The sequence below is a fragment of the Antechinus flavipes genome, chromosome 3 (assembly GCF_016432865.1).
Source record: "Antechinus flavipes isolate AdamAnt ecotype Samford, QLD, Australia chromosome 3, AdamAnt_v2, whole genome shotgun sequence".
Lineage (NCBI taxonomy): Eukaryota > Metazoa > Chordata > Mammalia > Dasyuromorphia > Dasyuridae > Antechinus > Antechinus flavipes.
The window spans coordinates 392,274,499-392,288,777 of record NC_067400.1 but is presented as its reverse complement, the minus strand read 5'-3'; the positions used below and the strand labels follow the sequence as shown (position 1 = coordinate 392,288,777).

Here is a 14,279-nt window from a genome sequence, read left to right as displayed (position 1 = left end):
CGCAACATCAACCCGGCCAGCAGTGCCTCTGCCTCTCTCACTCCACCCACCAAATTGTCTTTTTTTTTCCAGAACATGGCTAATGGATAAATATATATATATATATATATATATATATACTGTATGTGTGTGTATATATATTGCTTAATTTCATATGTATAATTAGTATTAGATTTTTTTCACTTTTCAATGAGTAAGGAAGTGGAAAAAGGAAGATAATTTTGAACCAAAAAATAATTAAATTTTTAGTGTTCATCAATATGTATCTGGTATTAACTCTCCATATAAAATGAATGCCAAATATAAATAATCAGTTAATACACTATCATTTTCTTTAAGTTATAGATCTGTGCATGAAACAAATTATGAATATTATTTGTAAATCACTGTAACATGAAGACTATTATAACATTTGAATATATACAATACAATTATTAATTAAGAATTACTGGTGCTTGCTTTGGCAGCACATATACTAAAATTGGAATGATACCGAGAAGATTATCACAGCCCCTGCACAAAGAAGACACGGAAATTTGTGAAGCTTTTTTTTTTTTTTTTAATGACACGGACATGGTACTGATACCTAAACCAGGTAGGCTGAAAACAGAGAAAGACAATCATAGACCAACCTCTCTAATGAATATTGATGCTAAAATCTTAAATAAAATATTAGCAAAAAAGATTATAGAAAATCATCTCCAGGATAATATACCACGACCAAATAGGATTTATACCATGACCAAGTAGGATTTATACCAGGAATGCAGAACTGGTTCAATATTAGGAAAATTATTAGCACAATTGATTATATCAATAACCAAATTAATAAAAACTATATGATCATCTCACTAAATACAGAAAAGGCATTTAATAAAATTCAACATCCATTTCTATTTAAAACACTTGAGAATATAGGAATAAGTGGACTTTTCCTTAAAATAGTCAGTAGCATCTATTTAAAACCATCAGTAAGCATCATATGTAATGGTGATAAAACTGGAACTATTCCCAGTAAGATCAGGAATAAAAAGATTGCCTACTATCACTATTGTATCTAATACAGTATTTATATTGTATTAGAAATGCTAACTTTGGCTATAAGAGCTGAGAAAGAGAATAAAGGAATTAGAGTGGGTAATGAGGAAGCCAAATTATCATGTTTTGCAGATGGTATGATGGTATACTTAGAGAACCCCAGACATTCTACTAGAAAGCTAATAGAAATAATCCACAATTTCAGCAAAGTTGCAGGGTACAAAGTAAATCCACATAAATCCTCAGCATTTTTATAAATCACCAAGAAAATCCAACAGAAAGAGATACAAAAAAATTCAATGTAAAATAACTGTTGAAAGTATAAAATATTTGGGAATCTATCTGGAAAGTCAGGAACTATATAAGCAAAACTGCAAAACACTTTCTACACAAATAAAGTCAGATCTGAACAATTGGAAAACTATTAAGTGTTCTTGGATAGACTGAGTGAATATAATAAAGATGGCAATGCTACCTAAACTAATCTATTTATTTAGTGCTATATCAATGAGACTCCAAAAAACTATTTTAATGACCTAAAAAAAATAACCACAAAATTCATCTGGAAGAACAAAAAGTCAAGACTTTTAAGGGAACTAATGAAAAAAAAATAAATGAAGGTGGCCTAGCTGTACCAGATCTAAAACTATATTATAAAGCAGTGATCACCAAAACCATCTGGTATTGGCTAAGAAAAAGATTAGTTGATCAGTGGAATAGGTTAGGTTCACAGGACAAAATAGTCAATAACTTTAATAATCTAGTGGTTGACAAACCCAAAGACCCCAGCTTTTGGGATAAGAATTCATTATTTGAGAAAAAAAAAACTTGCAAAAATTAGAAATTAATACGGCAGAAAAAAGCCATTGACCATTTCTTTCTTAACACTGTACACCAATATAAGATCAACATGGGTTTATGATCTAGGCGTGAAGAATTAGATTACAAATAAATTGAAGAACATAGGATAGTTTACTTCTCAGACCTGTGGAGAAGAAGGAATTTGTGACCAAAGAAGACCTAGAGATCATTACTGATCACAAAATAGAAATTTTGGATTGTATCAAATAAAAAAGCTTTTGTAAAAATAAAACTAATGCAGACAAGAATCGAAGGGAAGCAATAAATGGGAAAACAGTTTTGCTGTCAAAGGTTCTGATAAAGGAATCATTTCTAAAATATATAGAGAATTGACTCTAATTTATAAGAAACCAATCGATTCTCCAATTAATATATGGTCAAAGTATATGAACAGATAATTTTCAGATAAAGAAATTGAAACTAGTTCTATCCATATGAAAAGATGCTCCAAGTCATTATTAATTAGTGAAATGCTAATCAAGAGAAGTCTGAGATTCCACTACACACTTCTGAGTTTGACTAGGTGACAGGAAAAGATAATGATGAATGTTGGAGGAGATGTGGGAACACTGATACATTGTTGGTAGAATTTTGAATACATCCAGCCTTTATGGAGAACAATTTGGAACTATGCTCAAAAATTATCACACTTTGCATATCCTTTGATCCAGCAGTGTTACTACTGAGCTTATATTAAAAAAGATCTTAAAGAAGGGAAAGGGACCTGTATGTATAAAAATGTTTGTGGCAACCTTCTTTGTAATGGCTAGAAACTGGAAATTGAGTGGATGTCCATCAATTGGAGAATGGCTGAATAAATTGTGGCATATGAATGTTATGGAATATTATTGTTCTGTAAGAAATGACCAGCAAGAGGATTTCAGAAAGGCCGGGAGAGACTTACATGAACTGATGCTGACTGAAATGAGCAGGACCAGGAGATCCACTTCAACAACAATGCTATACGATGATCAATTCTGATGGATGTGGCTCCTTCAACAATGAGATGAACCAAGTCAGTTCCATTTGTTCAATAATGAATAGAACCAGCTACATCCAGTGAAAGAACTCTGGGAAATGAGTGTGAACCACTACATTGCATGTCCAATCCCTCTGTTTTTGTCCACTGTGTTTTTGATTTCTTTCTCAAATTAATTTTACATTATTTCAAAGTCTGAATCTTCTTGTGCAGCAAAATAATTGTATGGCTATGTATGCATATATTATATTTAACATGTACTTTAACATATTTAACACATATTGGTCTACCTGCCATCTAGGGGAGGGGATACGGAAAAGGAGGGCAAAAGTTGGAGCAAAAAGTTTTGCAAATGTCAATGCTGAAAAATTACCCATGCATATATCTTGTAAATAAAAAGCTATAATAATAGAAAAATATTTCAAGGAAAAAAAAAGAATTACTGAGGAAAGTTCCATGGGGGGCGGGGGAACTTTAAGCAGAATACATCTCAAAACAAGTAAAGAATAGACAGCAAGTACTAAAGCAGTTATTTCATGTCTGACAGACACACAAATCAATTGAATGACTAATGATATAAAGTGATGACAAACTATTAAGTACATATTAATGTTTTGTATTAAGTATCAAGATTATAGACAATGTGAGGCATTATTATCATCCAATGTAATTTAACATTATATATTTTACCTTCTCACTTTCAAAAATCTACTTGCGTATTCTATAGTATTTTACAATCACATGAATAAGGAGGAGAGGTCTGTATTGAATGATTTTTTATTATACCATCATTGTTTTGTTGCCTAGATGGGAAGCAAGCAATTTGTAAAGTCATATGATATTAAGCACATGGCTATGAAGGTATAGGAATAACTTACCGCTTTTCCTTTGGGGTGAGGATAAAACAATTTTCTATTTAAATATGAGGCATCATGGTATTATTTGTATAGAATTGTAGAAGTTTTATATATAATAAGCTAAAATATGACAATTCCAGGAAAAATTTACAATACTACTAAATAAATTATTGAGAGCAGCCCTGTACCATTACATGAAGCCCTCATGAAGACTGCCAATATTTTCTTGAACCTTTATCTTATATTTGATAACACATTTAGAGTCTATGGCTTTTTATTGGGTATAAAATCTTTTCAAGGAGTAGAAATAATTCTGGGGGTGGAGCCAAGATGGAGGAGAAGGCACACTTTCTAAGGACCTCTCCTCCCCTCACAACCAACATTAAATTCAGCTTCAAAAATAGCGCTGGAGTGGTAAAACCCATGAAGACTAGAAGTACAACAATTTACCAGCCAAAGAAAATCTGGAATTTCATCAGAAAAGGTTTGTCCTGAGGGTCTGGGAGAAGACCAGCACAAGCAGGGAGAGAACTAGAAGCTAACATATTATGCCGACCAGGCAGGAGTGTATACACATCCAAAATCAGAAGTGACAGCACAGATCTCAGCACAATCTTACAGTCCCAACCCACAGTATGGGGCTTTTCCATGGGGCAGTTGTGAACCTACACAGCAAGGGGGCACAGCCCCTCTAATCTGCACACTGGTGGGGGGGGGGCTCTGCCTGGGGCAATGGATCTCATTTTAAAGAATGATTGGGTTAAACAACAAATTATAGACACAATTAATAATTTAACTCAAGATAATGACAATGATGAGACTTCATACCAAAATTTGTGGGATGTAGCCAAAGCGGTAATAAGAGGAAATTTTATATCCTTAGAGGCTTACTTGAATAAAATAAAGAAAAAGAAGATCAATGAATTGGGCTTGCAACTAAAAAAGCTAGAAAAAGACCAAATTAAAAATTCCCAATCAAATACTAAATTTAAAATTCTAAAATTAAAAGGAGAAATTAATAATATTGAAAGTAAAAAAACAAACTATTGAACTAATAAATAAAACTAAGAGTTGGTTCTATGAAAAAAACAATAAAATAATTAAGCTTTTGGTAAATCTGATTAGAAAAAGGAGGGAGGAAAATCAAATTAGTAGTCTTAAAAATGAAAAGGGAAAAATTTCCACCAATGAAGAGGAAATTAGATCAATAATTAGGAGTTACTTTGCCCAACTTTATGCCAATAGATTTGATAATCTAAGTGAAATGGATGACTACCTCCAAAAACATAGGCTTCTCAGATTAACAGAGGAGGACATAAATTGCTTGAATAGTCCCATTTTAGAAAAAGAAATAGAACAAGTTATTAATCAACTCCCTAAGAAAAAATCCCCAGGACCAGATATATTTATATGTGAATTCTACCAAACATTTAAAGAATGATTGGCCTGAATGCTATGTAAATTATTGATAAAATAGGTAATGAAGAAGTCCTACCAAATTCTTTTTATGGTACAGACATGGTACTGATATCTAAATCAGGTAGGTTGAAAACAGAAAGAAAATTATAGAACAATCTCCCTAATGAATATAGATGCTAAAATCTTAAATAAGATATTAGCAAAAAGACTACAGAAAATCATCCCCAGGATAATATCCTATGATTAAGTAAGATTTATACCAGGAATGCGGGGCTGGCTCAATATTAGGAAAACTATCAATATAATTGTCCATATAAATAACCAAATTAACAAAAACCATATGATCATCACAATAGATGCAGAAAAAAGCATTTGATAAAATCCAACATCCATTCCTACTAAAAACACCTGAGAGTAAAGGAATAAATGGACTTTTCCTTAAAATAATCAGTAGCACCCATTTAAAACCATCAGTAAGCATCATATGTAACAGGGGAAAACAGCAACCATTTCCAATAAAATCAGGAGTGAAATAAGGTTGCCCACTATCATGGTTACTATTCAATATTATATTAGAAATGCTAGCTTTGACAATAAGAGTTGAGAAAGTGATTAAAGAAATTAGAGTAGGCAATGAGGAAAGATAATGCAGAATGTTGGAGGGCATGTGGGAAAACAGGGACACTAATACATTGTTTTTTTTTTGTTTGTTTGTTTTTGTTTTTGTTTTTGTTTTTTTTTTTTATTAAATAACTTTTTATTGACAGAACCCATGCCAGGATAATTTTTTACACCATTATCCCTTGCACTCACTTCTGTTCCGATTTTTCCCCTCCCTCTCTTCAAACCCTCCCCCAGATGGCAAGCAGTCCTTTACATGTTGAATAGGTTACAGTATATCCTAGATACAATATATGTTTGCAGAACTGAACAGTTCTCTTGTTGCCCAGGGAGAATTGGATTTAGAAGGTATAAATAACCTGGGAAGAAAAACAAAAATGCAAGCAATTTATATTCATTTCCCTGTGTTCTTTCTTTGGGTGTAGCTGCTTCTGTCCAACCTTGATCAATTGAAACTGAATTAGCTCTCTTTATCAAAGAGATCCACTTCCATCAGAATACATCCTCAAACAGTATTGTTGTTGAGGTATATAATGATCTCCTGGTTCTCCTCATTTCACTTAGCATCAGTTCATGTAAATCTCTCCAAGGCTCTCTGTATTCATCCTGCTGGTCATTTCTTACAGAACAATAATATTCCATAACATTCATATACCACAATTTACTCAACCATTCTACAACTGATGGGCATCCATCATTTTCCAGCTCCTAGCCACTACAAACAGGGCTGCCACAAACATTTTGGCACATACAGGTCCCTTTCTCTTCTTTAGTATCTCTCTGGGGTAAAAGCCCAGTAGAAACATGGCTGTATAAAGGAGTATGCACAATTTGATAACTTTTTGAGCTTAGTTCTAAATAGCTCTCCAGAATGGCTGGATATGTTCACAATTCCACCAACAATGCATCAGTGTCTCAGTTTTCCCTCCTCCAGTCCAACATTCTGCATTGTCTTTCCCTGTCACACTAGCCAATCTAACAGGTTTGTAGTGGTATCTCAGAGTTGTCTTAATTTGCATTTCTCTGATTAATAATGATTTGGAGCATATTTTCATATGTCTAGAAATAGTTTTAATTTCTTCATCAGAGAATTGTTTGTTCATATCCTTTGACCATTTGTTAGTTGGAGAATGACTTGATTTCTTATACATTAGAGTTGATTCTCTATATATTTGGGAAATGAGTCCTTCATCAGAACCTTTGACTGTAAAAATGTTTTCCCAGTTTATTGTTTCCCTTCTAATCTTGTCTGCATTAGTTTTGTTTGTACAAAGACTTTTCAATTTGATATAATCAAAATTTTCTATTTCTTGTCAATAGTGATCTCTAGTTCTTCTTTGGTCATAAATTCCTCCCGCTTCCACAGGTCTGAGAGGTAAACTATCCTATGCTATTCCAATTTATTTAAAATCTCTTTCTTTATGCCTAGATCATGAACCCATTTTGACCATATCTTGGTGTATTGTGTTAAGTGTGGGTCAATGCCTAGTTTCTGCCATATTGATTTCCAGTTTTCCCAGCAATTTTTGTCAAATAATGCATTCTTATCCCAAAAACTGGGGTCTTTGGGTTTGTCAAACACTAGGTTATTAAAGTTATTGGCTGTTTTGTCCTTTGAACCTAACCTATTCCATCATTCAACTAGTCTATTTCTTAGCCAATACCAGATGGTTTTAGTAACTGCTGCTTTATAATATAATTTTAGATCTGGTACAGCTAGGCCACCTTCATTTATTTTTTTTTCATTAATTCCCTTGAAATTCTTGACCTTTTGTTTTTCTATATGAACTTTGGTGTTATTTTTTCTAGGTCATCAAAATAGTTTTTTGGGAGTCTGATTGGTATAGTGCTAAATAAATAGATTAGTTTAGATAGTAGTCATTTTTATTGTATTTGCTCACCCAATCAATCTAACAGTATTTAATATTTTTCCAGTTGGTTAGATCAGACTTAATTTGTGTGGAAAGTGTTTTGTAGTTTTGCTCATAAAGTTTCTGATTTTCCCTTGGCAGATAGATTCCTGAATATTTTACACAATCAGTAGTTACTTTAAATGGAATTTCTCTTTGTAACTCTAACTGTTGGGTTTTCTTAGTGATATATAAGAATGCTGATGACTTCTGTGGGTTTATTTTATATCCTGCAACTTTGCTAAAGGTGTGGATTGTTTCTAATAACTTTTTAGGAGAATCTCTGGAGTTTTCTAAGTATACCATCATATCATCAGCAAAGAGTGATAATTTGGTTTCCTCATTGCCTATTCTTATTTCTTTAATCTCCTTTTCAACTCTTATTGCCAAAGCTAGCATTTCTAATACAATATTGGATAGTAAAGATAATAGTGGGCAACCTTGTTTCACTCCTGATCTTACTGGGAATGGTTGCAATTTGTCCCCGTTACATATGATGCTGACTGCTGGTTTTAAATAGATGCTACTGATTATTTTAAGGAAAAGTCCATTTATTCCTATACTCTCAAGAGTTTTTAATAGGAATGGATGTTGGATTTTATCAAATGCTTTTTCTGCATCTATTGAGATGATAATATGGTTTTTGTTAGTTTGGTTATTAATATGGCCAATTATACTGATAGTTTTCCTAATATTGAACCAGCCCTGCATTCCTGGTATAAAACCTATTTGATCATGGTGTATTAACCTGGAAAGGATTTTCTGTAGTCTTTTTACTAATATCTTATTAAAATTTTAGCATCAATATTCATTAGGGAAATTGGTCTGTAATTTTCTTTCTCTGTTTTCAACCTACCTTGTTTAGGTATCAGTACCATGTCTGTGTCATAAAAGGAATTTGGTAGGACTCCTTAATTCCCTATTTTTTCAAATTGTTTATAGAGCATTGGTAATTGTTCTTTGAATGTTTGATAGAATTCACATGTAAATCCATCTGGTCCTGGGAATTTTTTTTTTTAGGGAGTTGATTAATAGCTTGTTCTATTTCTTTTTCTGAAATGGGAATATTTAAGCAATTTACTTTCTCCTTTGATTATCTGGGAAGCCTATATTTTTGGAGGTAGTCATCCATTTTACTTAGGCTATCAAATTTATTGGCATAAAGTTGGTCAAAGTAACCCCTTATTATTTCTGTAATTTCCCCTTCCTTGGTGGAAAGTTCTCCCTTTTCATTTTTAAGACTACTAATTTGATTTTCCCCTCTCCTTTTTCTAATCAGATTTACCAAAGGTTTATCAATTGTATTGTTTTTTTCATAAAACCAACTCTTAGTTTTATGTATTAATTCGATTTTTTTTACTTTCTATATTATTAATTTCTAATTTTAATTTTAGAATTTCAAGTTTAGTAATTGACTGGGTGTTTTTAATTTGGTCTTTTTCTAGTTGCAAGCCCAATTCATTGATCTTCTCTTTTTCTATTTTATTCAAGTAAGCCTCTAAGGATATAAAATTTCCCCTTATTACTGCTTTGGCTGCATCCCATAAATGTTGGTATGATGTGTCACCATTGTCATTACCTTGAGTGAAATTATTAATTGTGTCTATAATTTGCTGTTTCATACAATCATTCTTTAATATGAGATTATTTAATTTCCAATTACTTTTTGGTCTATTTACACCTAACTTTTTGTTGAATGTAGTTTTTATTGCATTGTGATCTGAAAAGAAAGCATTTACTATTTCTGCCTTCCTGCATTTAGTTTTGAGGTCTTTATGTCCTAATATATGGTCAATTTTTTGTCAGTTCCATAAACTACTAAGAAGAAAGTAAACTCCTTTCTGTCACCATTCAGTTTTCTCCAGAGAGTTACCATACCTAATTTTTCTAATATTGTATTTACCTCTTTAATTTCTTTCTTATTTGTTTTGTGATTTGATTTATCTAAATCTGAGAGTACAAGAATGAGATCTCCACCTATTATAGTTTTGCTGTCCATTTCTTCTCACAACTCTCTTAACTTCTCCTTTAGGAAGTTAGATGTTATACCACTTTGTGCATATATGTTTAATACTGATATTGCTTCATTGTCTATAGTATCCTTTAGCAAGATATAGTTTCCTTCCTTATCTCTTTTGGTTAGATCAATTTTTGCTTTTATTTATCTGAGATAAGGATGGCGACTCCTGCTTTTTTGACTTCACCTGAAGCATAATAGATTCTGCTCCAGCCTTTTACCTTTACTCTGTATGAATCTCCCTGTTTTAAATGTGTTTCCTGTAAACAACATATTGTGGGGTTCTGACTTTTGATCCAGTCTGCTATCTGCCTCTTCTTTATGGGAGAGTTCATCCCATTCACATTTATGGTTAAAAAGACTAATTCTGTATTTCCTGCCATCCTAATATTCCCAGATTATGCTTTTCCTTTTCTTGCCCTACTTCCCCACTTCCCTAGTATTAAACTTATTGGTCCCACTTGCTTCACACAACTGTCCCTCTTTAGTATCCCTCTCTCCTCCCTTTGAAGACCTTTCCCATTCTTTTACCCTTCCCTTATTACTCTTTTTCCTTTTCACTTTTCCTCTCCCACTTTTTAATGAGGTGAGAGAAGATTCTCTGTAAAACAAATATGTCAATTATTTCCTCTTTGAGCCAACTCTGATGAGAGTAGGATTCACACAATGTTCCTCCCCCTCTATAAATTCCCTCAGATATGATAGGTTTCCTTTGCCTCATTGTCGCATGTAGTTTCCCTCTTTTTATCTCCCCTTTTCTCTTTTTTTTTTTTTGACACTTTACCCTTTCCATTTCTACTTCCCTTTTTTATGTTATATCAGTAAAATCAAATTATACATGTGGTTTTTATGTATATCCACAACAGAAATACAGTTCTCAAGAGTTTCTTTTATCTTTTTCTACTTGAGTCCTGTTGTTGGAGATCAAATTTTTTGTTTAAATCTGTTTTTTTTCCTAAGAAACAAATAGAATTCCTCTGTTTCATTAAATATCCATCTTCTTCCATGGAAAAGAATGCTCAGGTTATCAGGATAGTTTATTCTTGCCTGCATTCCAAGTTCTTTTGCTTTTCAGAATATCAGATTCCAGGCCTTCACTTCTTTAATGCTGAGGCAGCCAGATCTTGCATGACCCTTATTGTGGCACCTTGATATTTGAACTGTTTTTTCCTGGCTGCTTGTAAATTTTTTTCTTTATTCTGAAAATTCTGAATTTTTGCCACAATATTCCTCAGAGTCTTTATTTTAGGGTCTTTTTCAGAAGGTGTTTGATGAATTCTTTCAACGCCTATTTAACCTTCTGGTTCCATTACTTCTGGGCAGTTCTCTTTGATGATTTCCTGTAAAATATTATCTAGGCTCTGTTTTTCATCATAATTTTTGGGTAGTCCAATGATCCTCAATTTATCTCTCCTAGATCTATTTTCCATGCTTGTTGTTTTTCCAAGTAAATATTTGACTTTTTTTTCCCAATCTTTCATTTTTTTCATTTTGCTTGACTGATTTTTTTTTTCCAAAGTGGTCATTGATTTTATTTTTTTTATTTTTTATTTTTTTGTTTATTTATTTATTTTATAATAACTTTTTATTGACAGAACCCATGCCAGAGTAATTTTTTACAACATTATCCCTTGCACTCACTTCTGTTCCAATTTTCCCCCTCCTTCCCTCCATCCCCTCCCCTAGATGGCAAGCAGTCATATATATATATGTTAAATATGTTGCAGTATAGCCTAGATACAATATATGCATGCAGTACCAAACAATTCTCTTCTTGCATAGGGATAATTGGATTCAGAAGGTAAAAATAACCCAGGAAGAAAAACAAAAATGAAAATAGTTTACATTGATTTCCCAGTGTTCTTTCTTTGGGTGTAACTTCTTCTGTCCATCATTGAACAATTGAAATTGAGTTAGGCCTCTTTGTCAAAGAAATCTGCTTCCATCAGAATACATCTTCATGTAATGGGCTGAGGCTCAAGTTGATGCACTGAGATCCCAAGTACATGAGGCTAAATAGTAATTGGACTATACTCTATTAATATATATGCTTGGAGAAAGAATGGCCCCCACCCACTCTTTGTGCAAGTCCTGATGTGTTGTATATGAAATGACATTTTTGGTGGGTGGAGGCAAGGGAGTGGAAAGGAAAGCGGAAAGTGAGACTGCTGGCTGGCATCTTGACACAGCTGCTCACATTGCTATCACAACCACCCTTCACCTCCGATCCCCCTCTGCTAGCTGGCTTCCTGTCTGCCCATATTGCTATCACAATCCTTCTTCACCTCTTCACTTCACTAAAGATTGAAGATTTTTCCCTTAACCTGAATTCCTGACTCCCGTTGATTTTAAATACACGTCATCACATCTTCATACAGTATCATTGTTGAAGTATATAATTATCTCCTGGTTCTGCTCATTTCACTGAGCATTAGTTCATGTAAGTCTCTCTAAGCCTCTCTGTATTCATTCTGCTGGTCATTTCTTATAGAACAATAATATTCCATAACATTATTTTACCACACTTTACCCAACCATTCTCCAACTGATGGGCATACATTCAGTTTCCAGTTTCTAGCCACTACAAACAGGACTGCCACAAACATTTTGGCACAGATAGGTCCCTTTCCCTTCTTTAGTATTTCTTTGGGATATAAGTCCAGTAGAGCACTGCTGGATCACAGGGTATACACAATTTGATACCTTTTTGGGCATAATTCCAGATTGCTCTACAGAATGATTGGATTTGTTCACAACTACACCAAAAATGCATCAGTGTCCCAGTTTTCCCGCATCCCCTCTAACATTCATCATTATTTTTTCCTGTCCTCTTAGCCAATCTGACAGGTGTGTAGTGGTATCTCAGAGTTGTCTTAATTTGCATTTCTCTGATCAATAGTGATTTGGAACACTCTTTCCTATGAGTGGTAATAGTTTCAATTTCATCATCTGAAAATTGTCTGTTCATATCCTTTAACCATTTATCAATTGAAGAATGGCTCAATTTCTTATAAATTACAGTCAATTCTCTATATATTTTGGAAATGAGGCCTTTATCGGAACTTTTAACTGTAAAGATGTTTTCCCAGATTGCTGCTTCCCTTCTAATCTTGTTTGCATTAATTTTGTTTGTACAAAGACTTTTTAATTTGATACAATCAAAATTTTCTATTTTGTGATCAGTAATGGTGTCTAATTCATCTTTGGTCACAATTTTCTTTCTCCTTCACAAGTCTGAGAGATAAACTATCCTATGTTCCTCTAATTTATTTATAGTCTTGTTCTTTATGCCTAAATCATGGACCCATTTTGATCTTATCTTGGTATATGGTGTTAAGTGTGGGTCCATGCCTAATTTCTGCCATACTAATTTCTAATTATCCCAGCAGTTTTTTTTTTAATCAAATAATGAATTGTTATCCCAAAAGTTAGGATCTTTGGGTTTGTGAAACACTAGATTGTTATAGTTGACTATTCTGTCTTGTGAACCTGTCTTGATGTCTCGATGAATCAGTCATTTTTATTTGTTCAGTTCTGATTTTTAGTGAGTTATTTTCTTCATTTGCTTTTTTTACTTCTTTTTGTATATGTCCAATTGAGTTGTTTTTGCTCTATGGAATTTTTTTTTCCATTTCACTAATTTTTTTTTTTTTTTAGTGAGTTATTTTCTTTTTCCAATTCACAAATTCTTTTTCCCTTTACTTCTTGGGAATTTTTTAACTTTTCCACTTCACAGTTCAGGAAGTTGTTTTCTTTTTCCGTTTTATCAAATTTTTCTTTCAGTGAGTTATATACCTTTTCTGTACTCTCTTGTATAGCTTCTCTTTCCTTTCCCCATTTTTCTTCTAGTTCTCTTTTAAGATTTTTAATAGGCTCTTCTGGGAAGGACTTTTGTTTTGGGGACCAACAATTGTCTGAAGACTTTCTATTAGTTTCTTCAGGGTTGAAAAGCTGTACTCTTTCTGTATAGAAACTATCAATCATCTTTTTGATTTTTTTACTTATTTTGTTAAAGCCTTTAGGGTCTGCATTCAGAGCCAGGAGGTTACCAGCTTCCTCTGCAGAGCAGTGAAAGATGTATGGCTGGGTAGTTGTCCTGCCAGCCAGGTACAAAAAGCAGCAAGGTACTGGAGTGCTCTGGGAAAGAGTTCCCCAACTGGAAGTAACTCAGGCCTGCAGGGCCGAGCTGAGAAAGTGCCCTGCAAAAACCCCCAGCTGTGTGAGATAACAACTGCCTGGGGCTAGAGGCTGAGCAGTGAAAGTTTCACTAACCCAAGCCAAATCCCACCCTGGGCCTGTGGGTGTTAGCAGTTGAGCAGTGAATGGATTTGCAGGGACCAGATGTGTCTCTGCCCACAGGAAGCACAGTCTGCTGGCGAAGTTCTATTGCCCCAGGCTGAGCCCTCCACTGTGCCGATTAGAGGTTGGCCAGGCTGTGCCCCCTGGCCATGCAGATTTATAGCTGCCCCCGCAAAAGCCTGGAATTGCATGATATTGCAGCAGGGCTGGGTTACAGTCTGTCTGAGTAACTTCCGGGTTTGAGTGGTTACAGCCAGATCCTGTTAAGTTCTGGAATT

The 14,279-nt window shown here is 33.8% G+C and overlaps 1 non-coding gene across 1 annotated transcript; it reads left to right on the top strand.

Annotated features, from left to right (window-relative positions):
• The first annotated feature begins 451 nt into the window (after positions 1-451).
• Positions 452-558, top strand: LOC127558417 (U6 spliceosomal RNA). Its single transcript, XR_007952813.1, has one exon. It is a non-coding gene; the product is annotated as a U6 spliceosomal RNA (small nuclear RNA).
• The last annotated feature ends 13,721 nt before the right edge of the window (positions 559-14,279 follow it).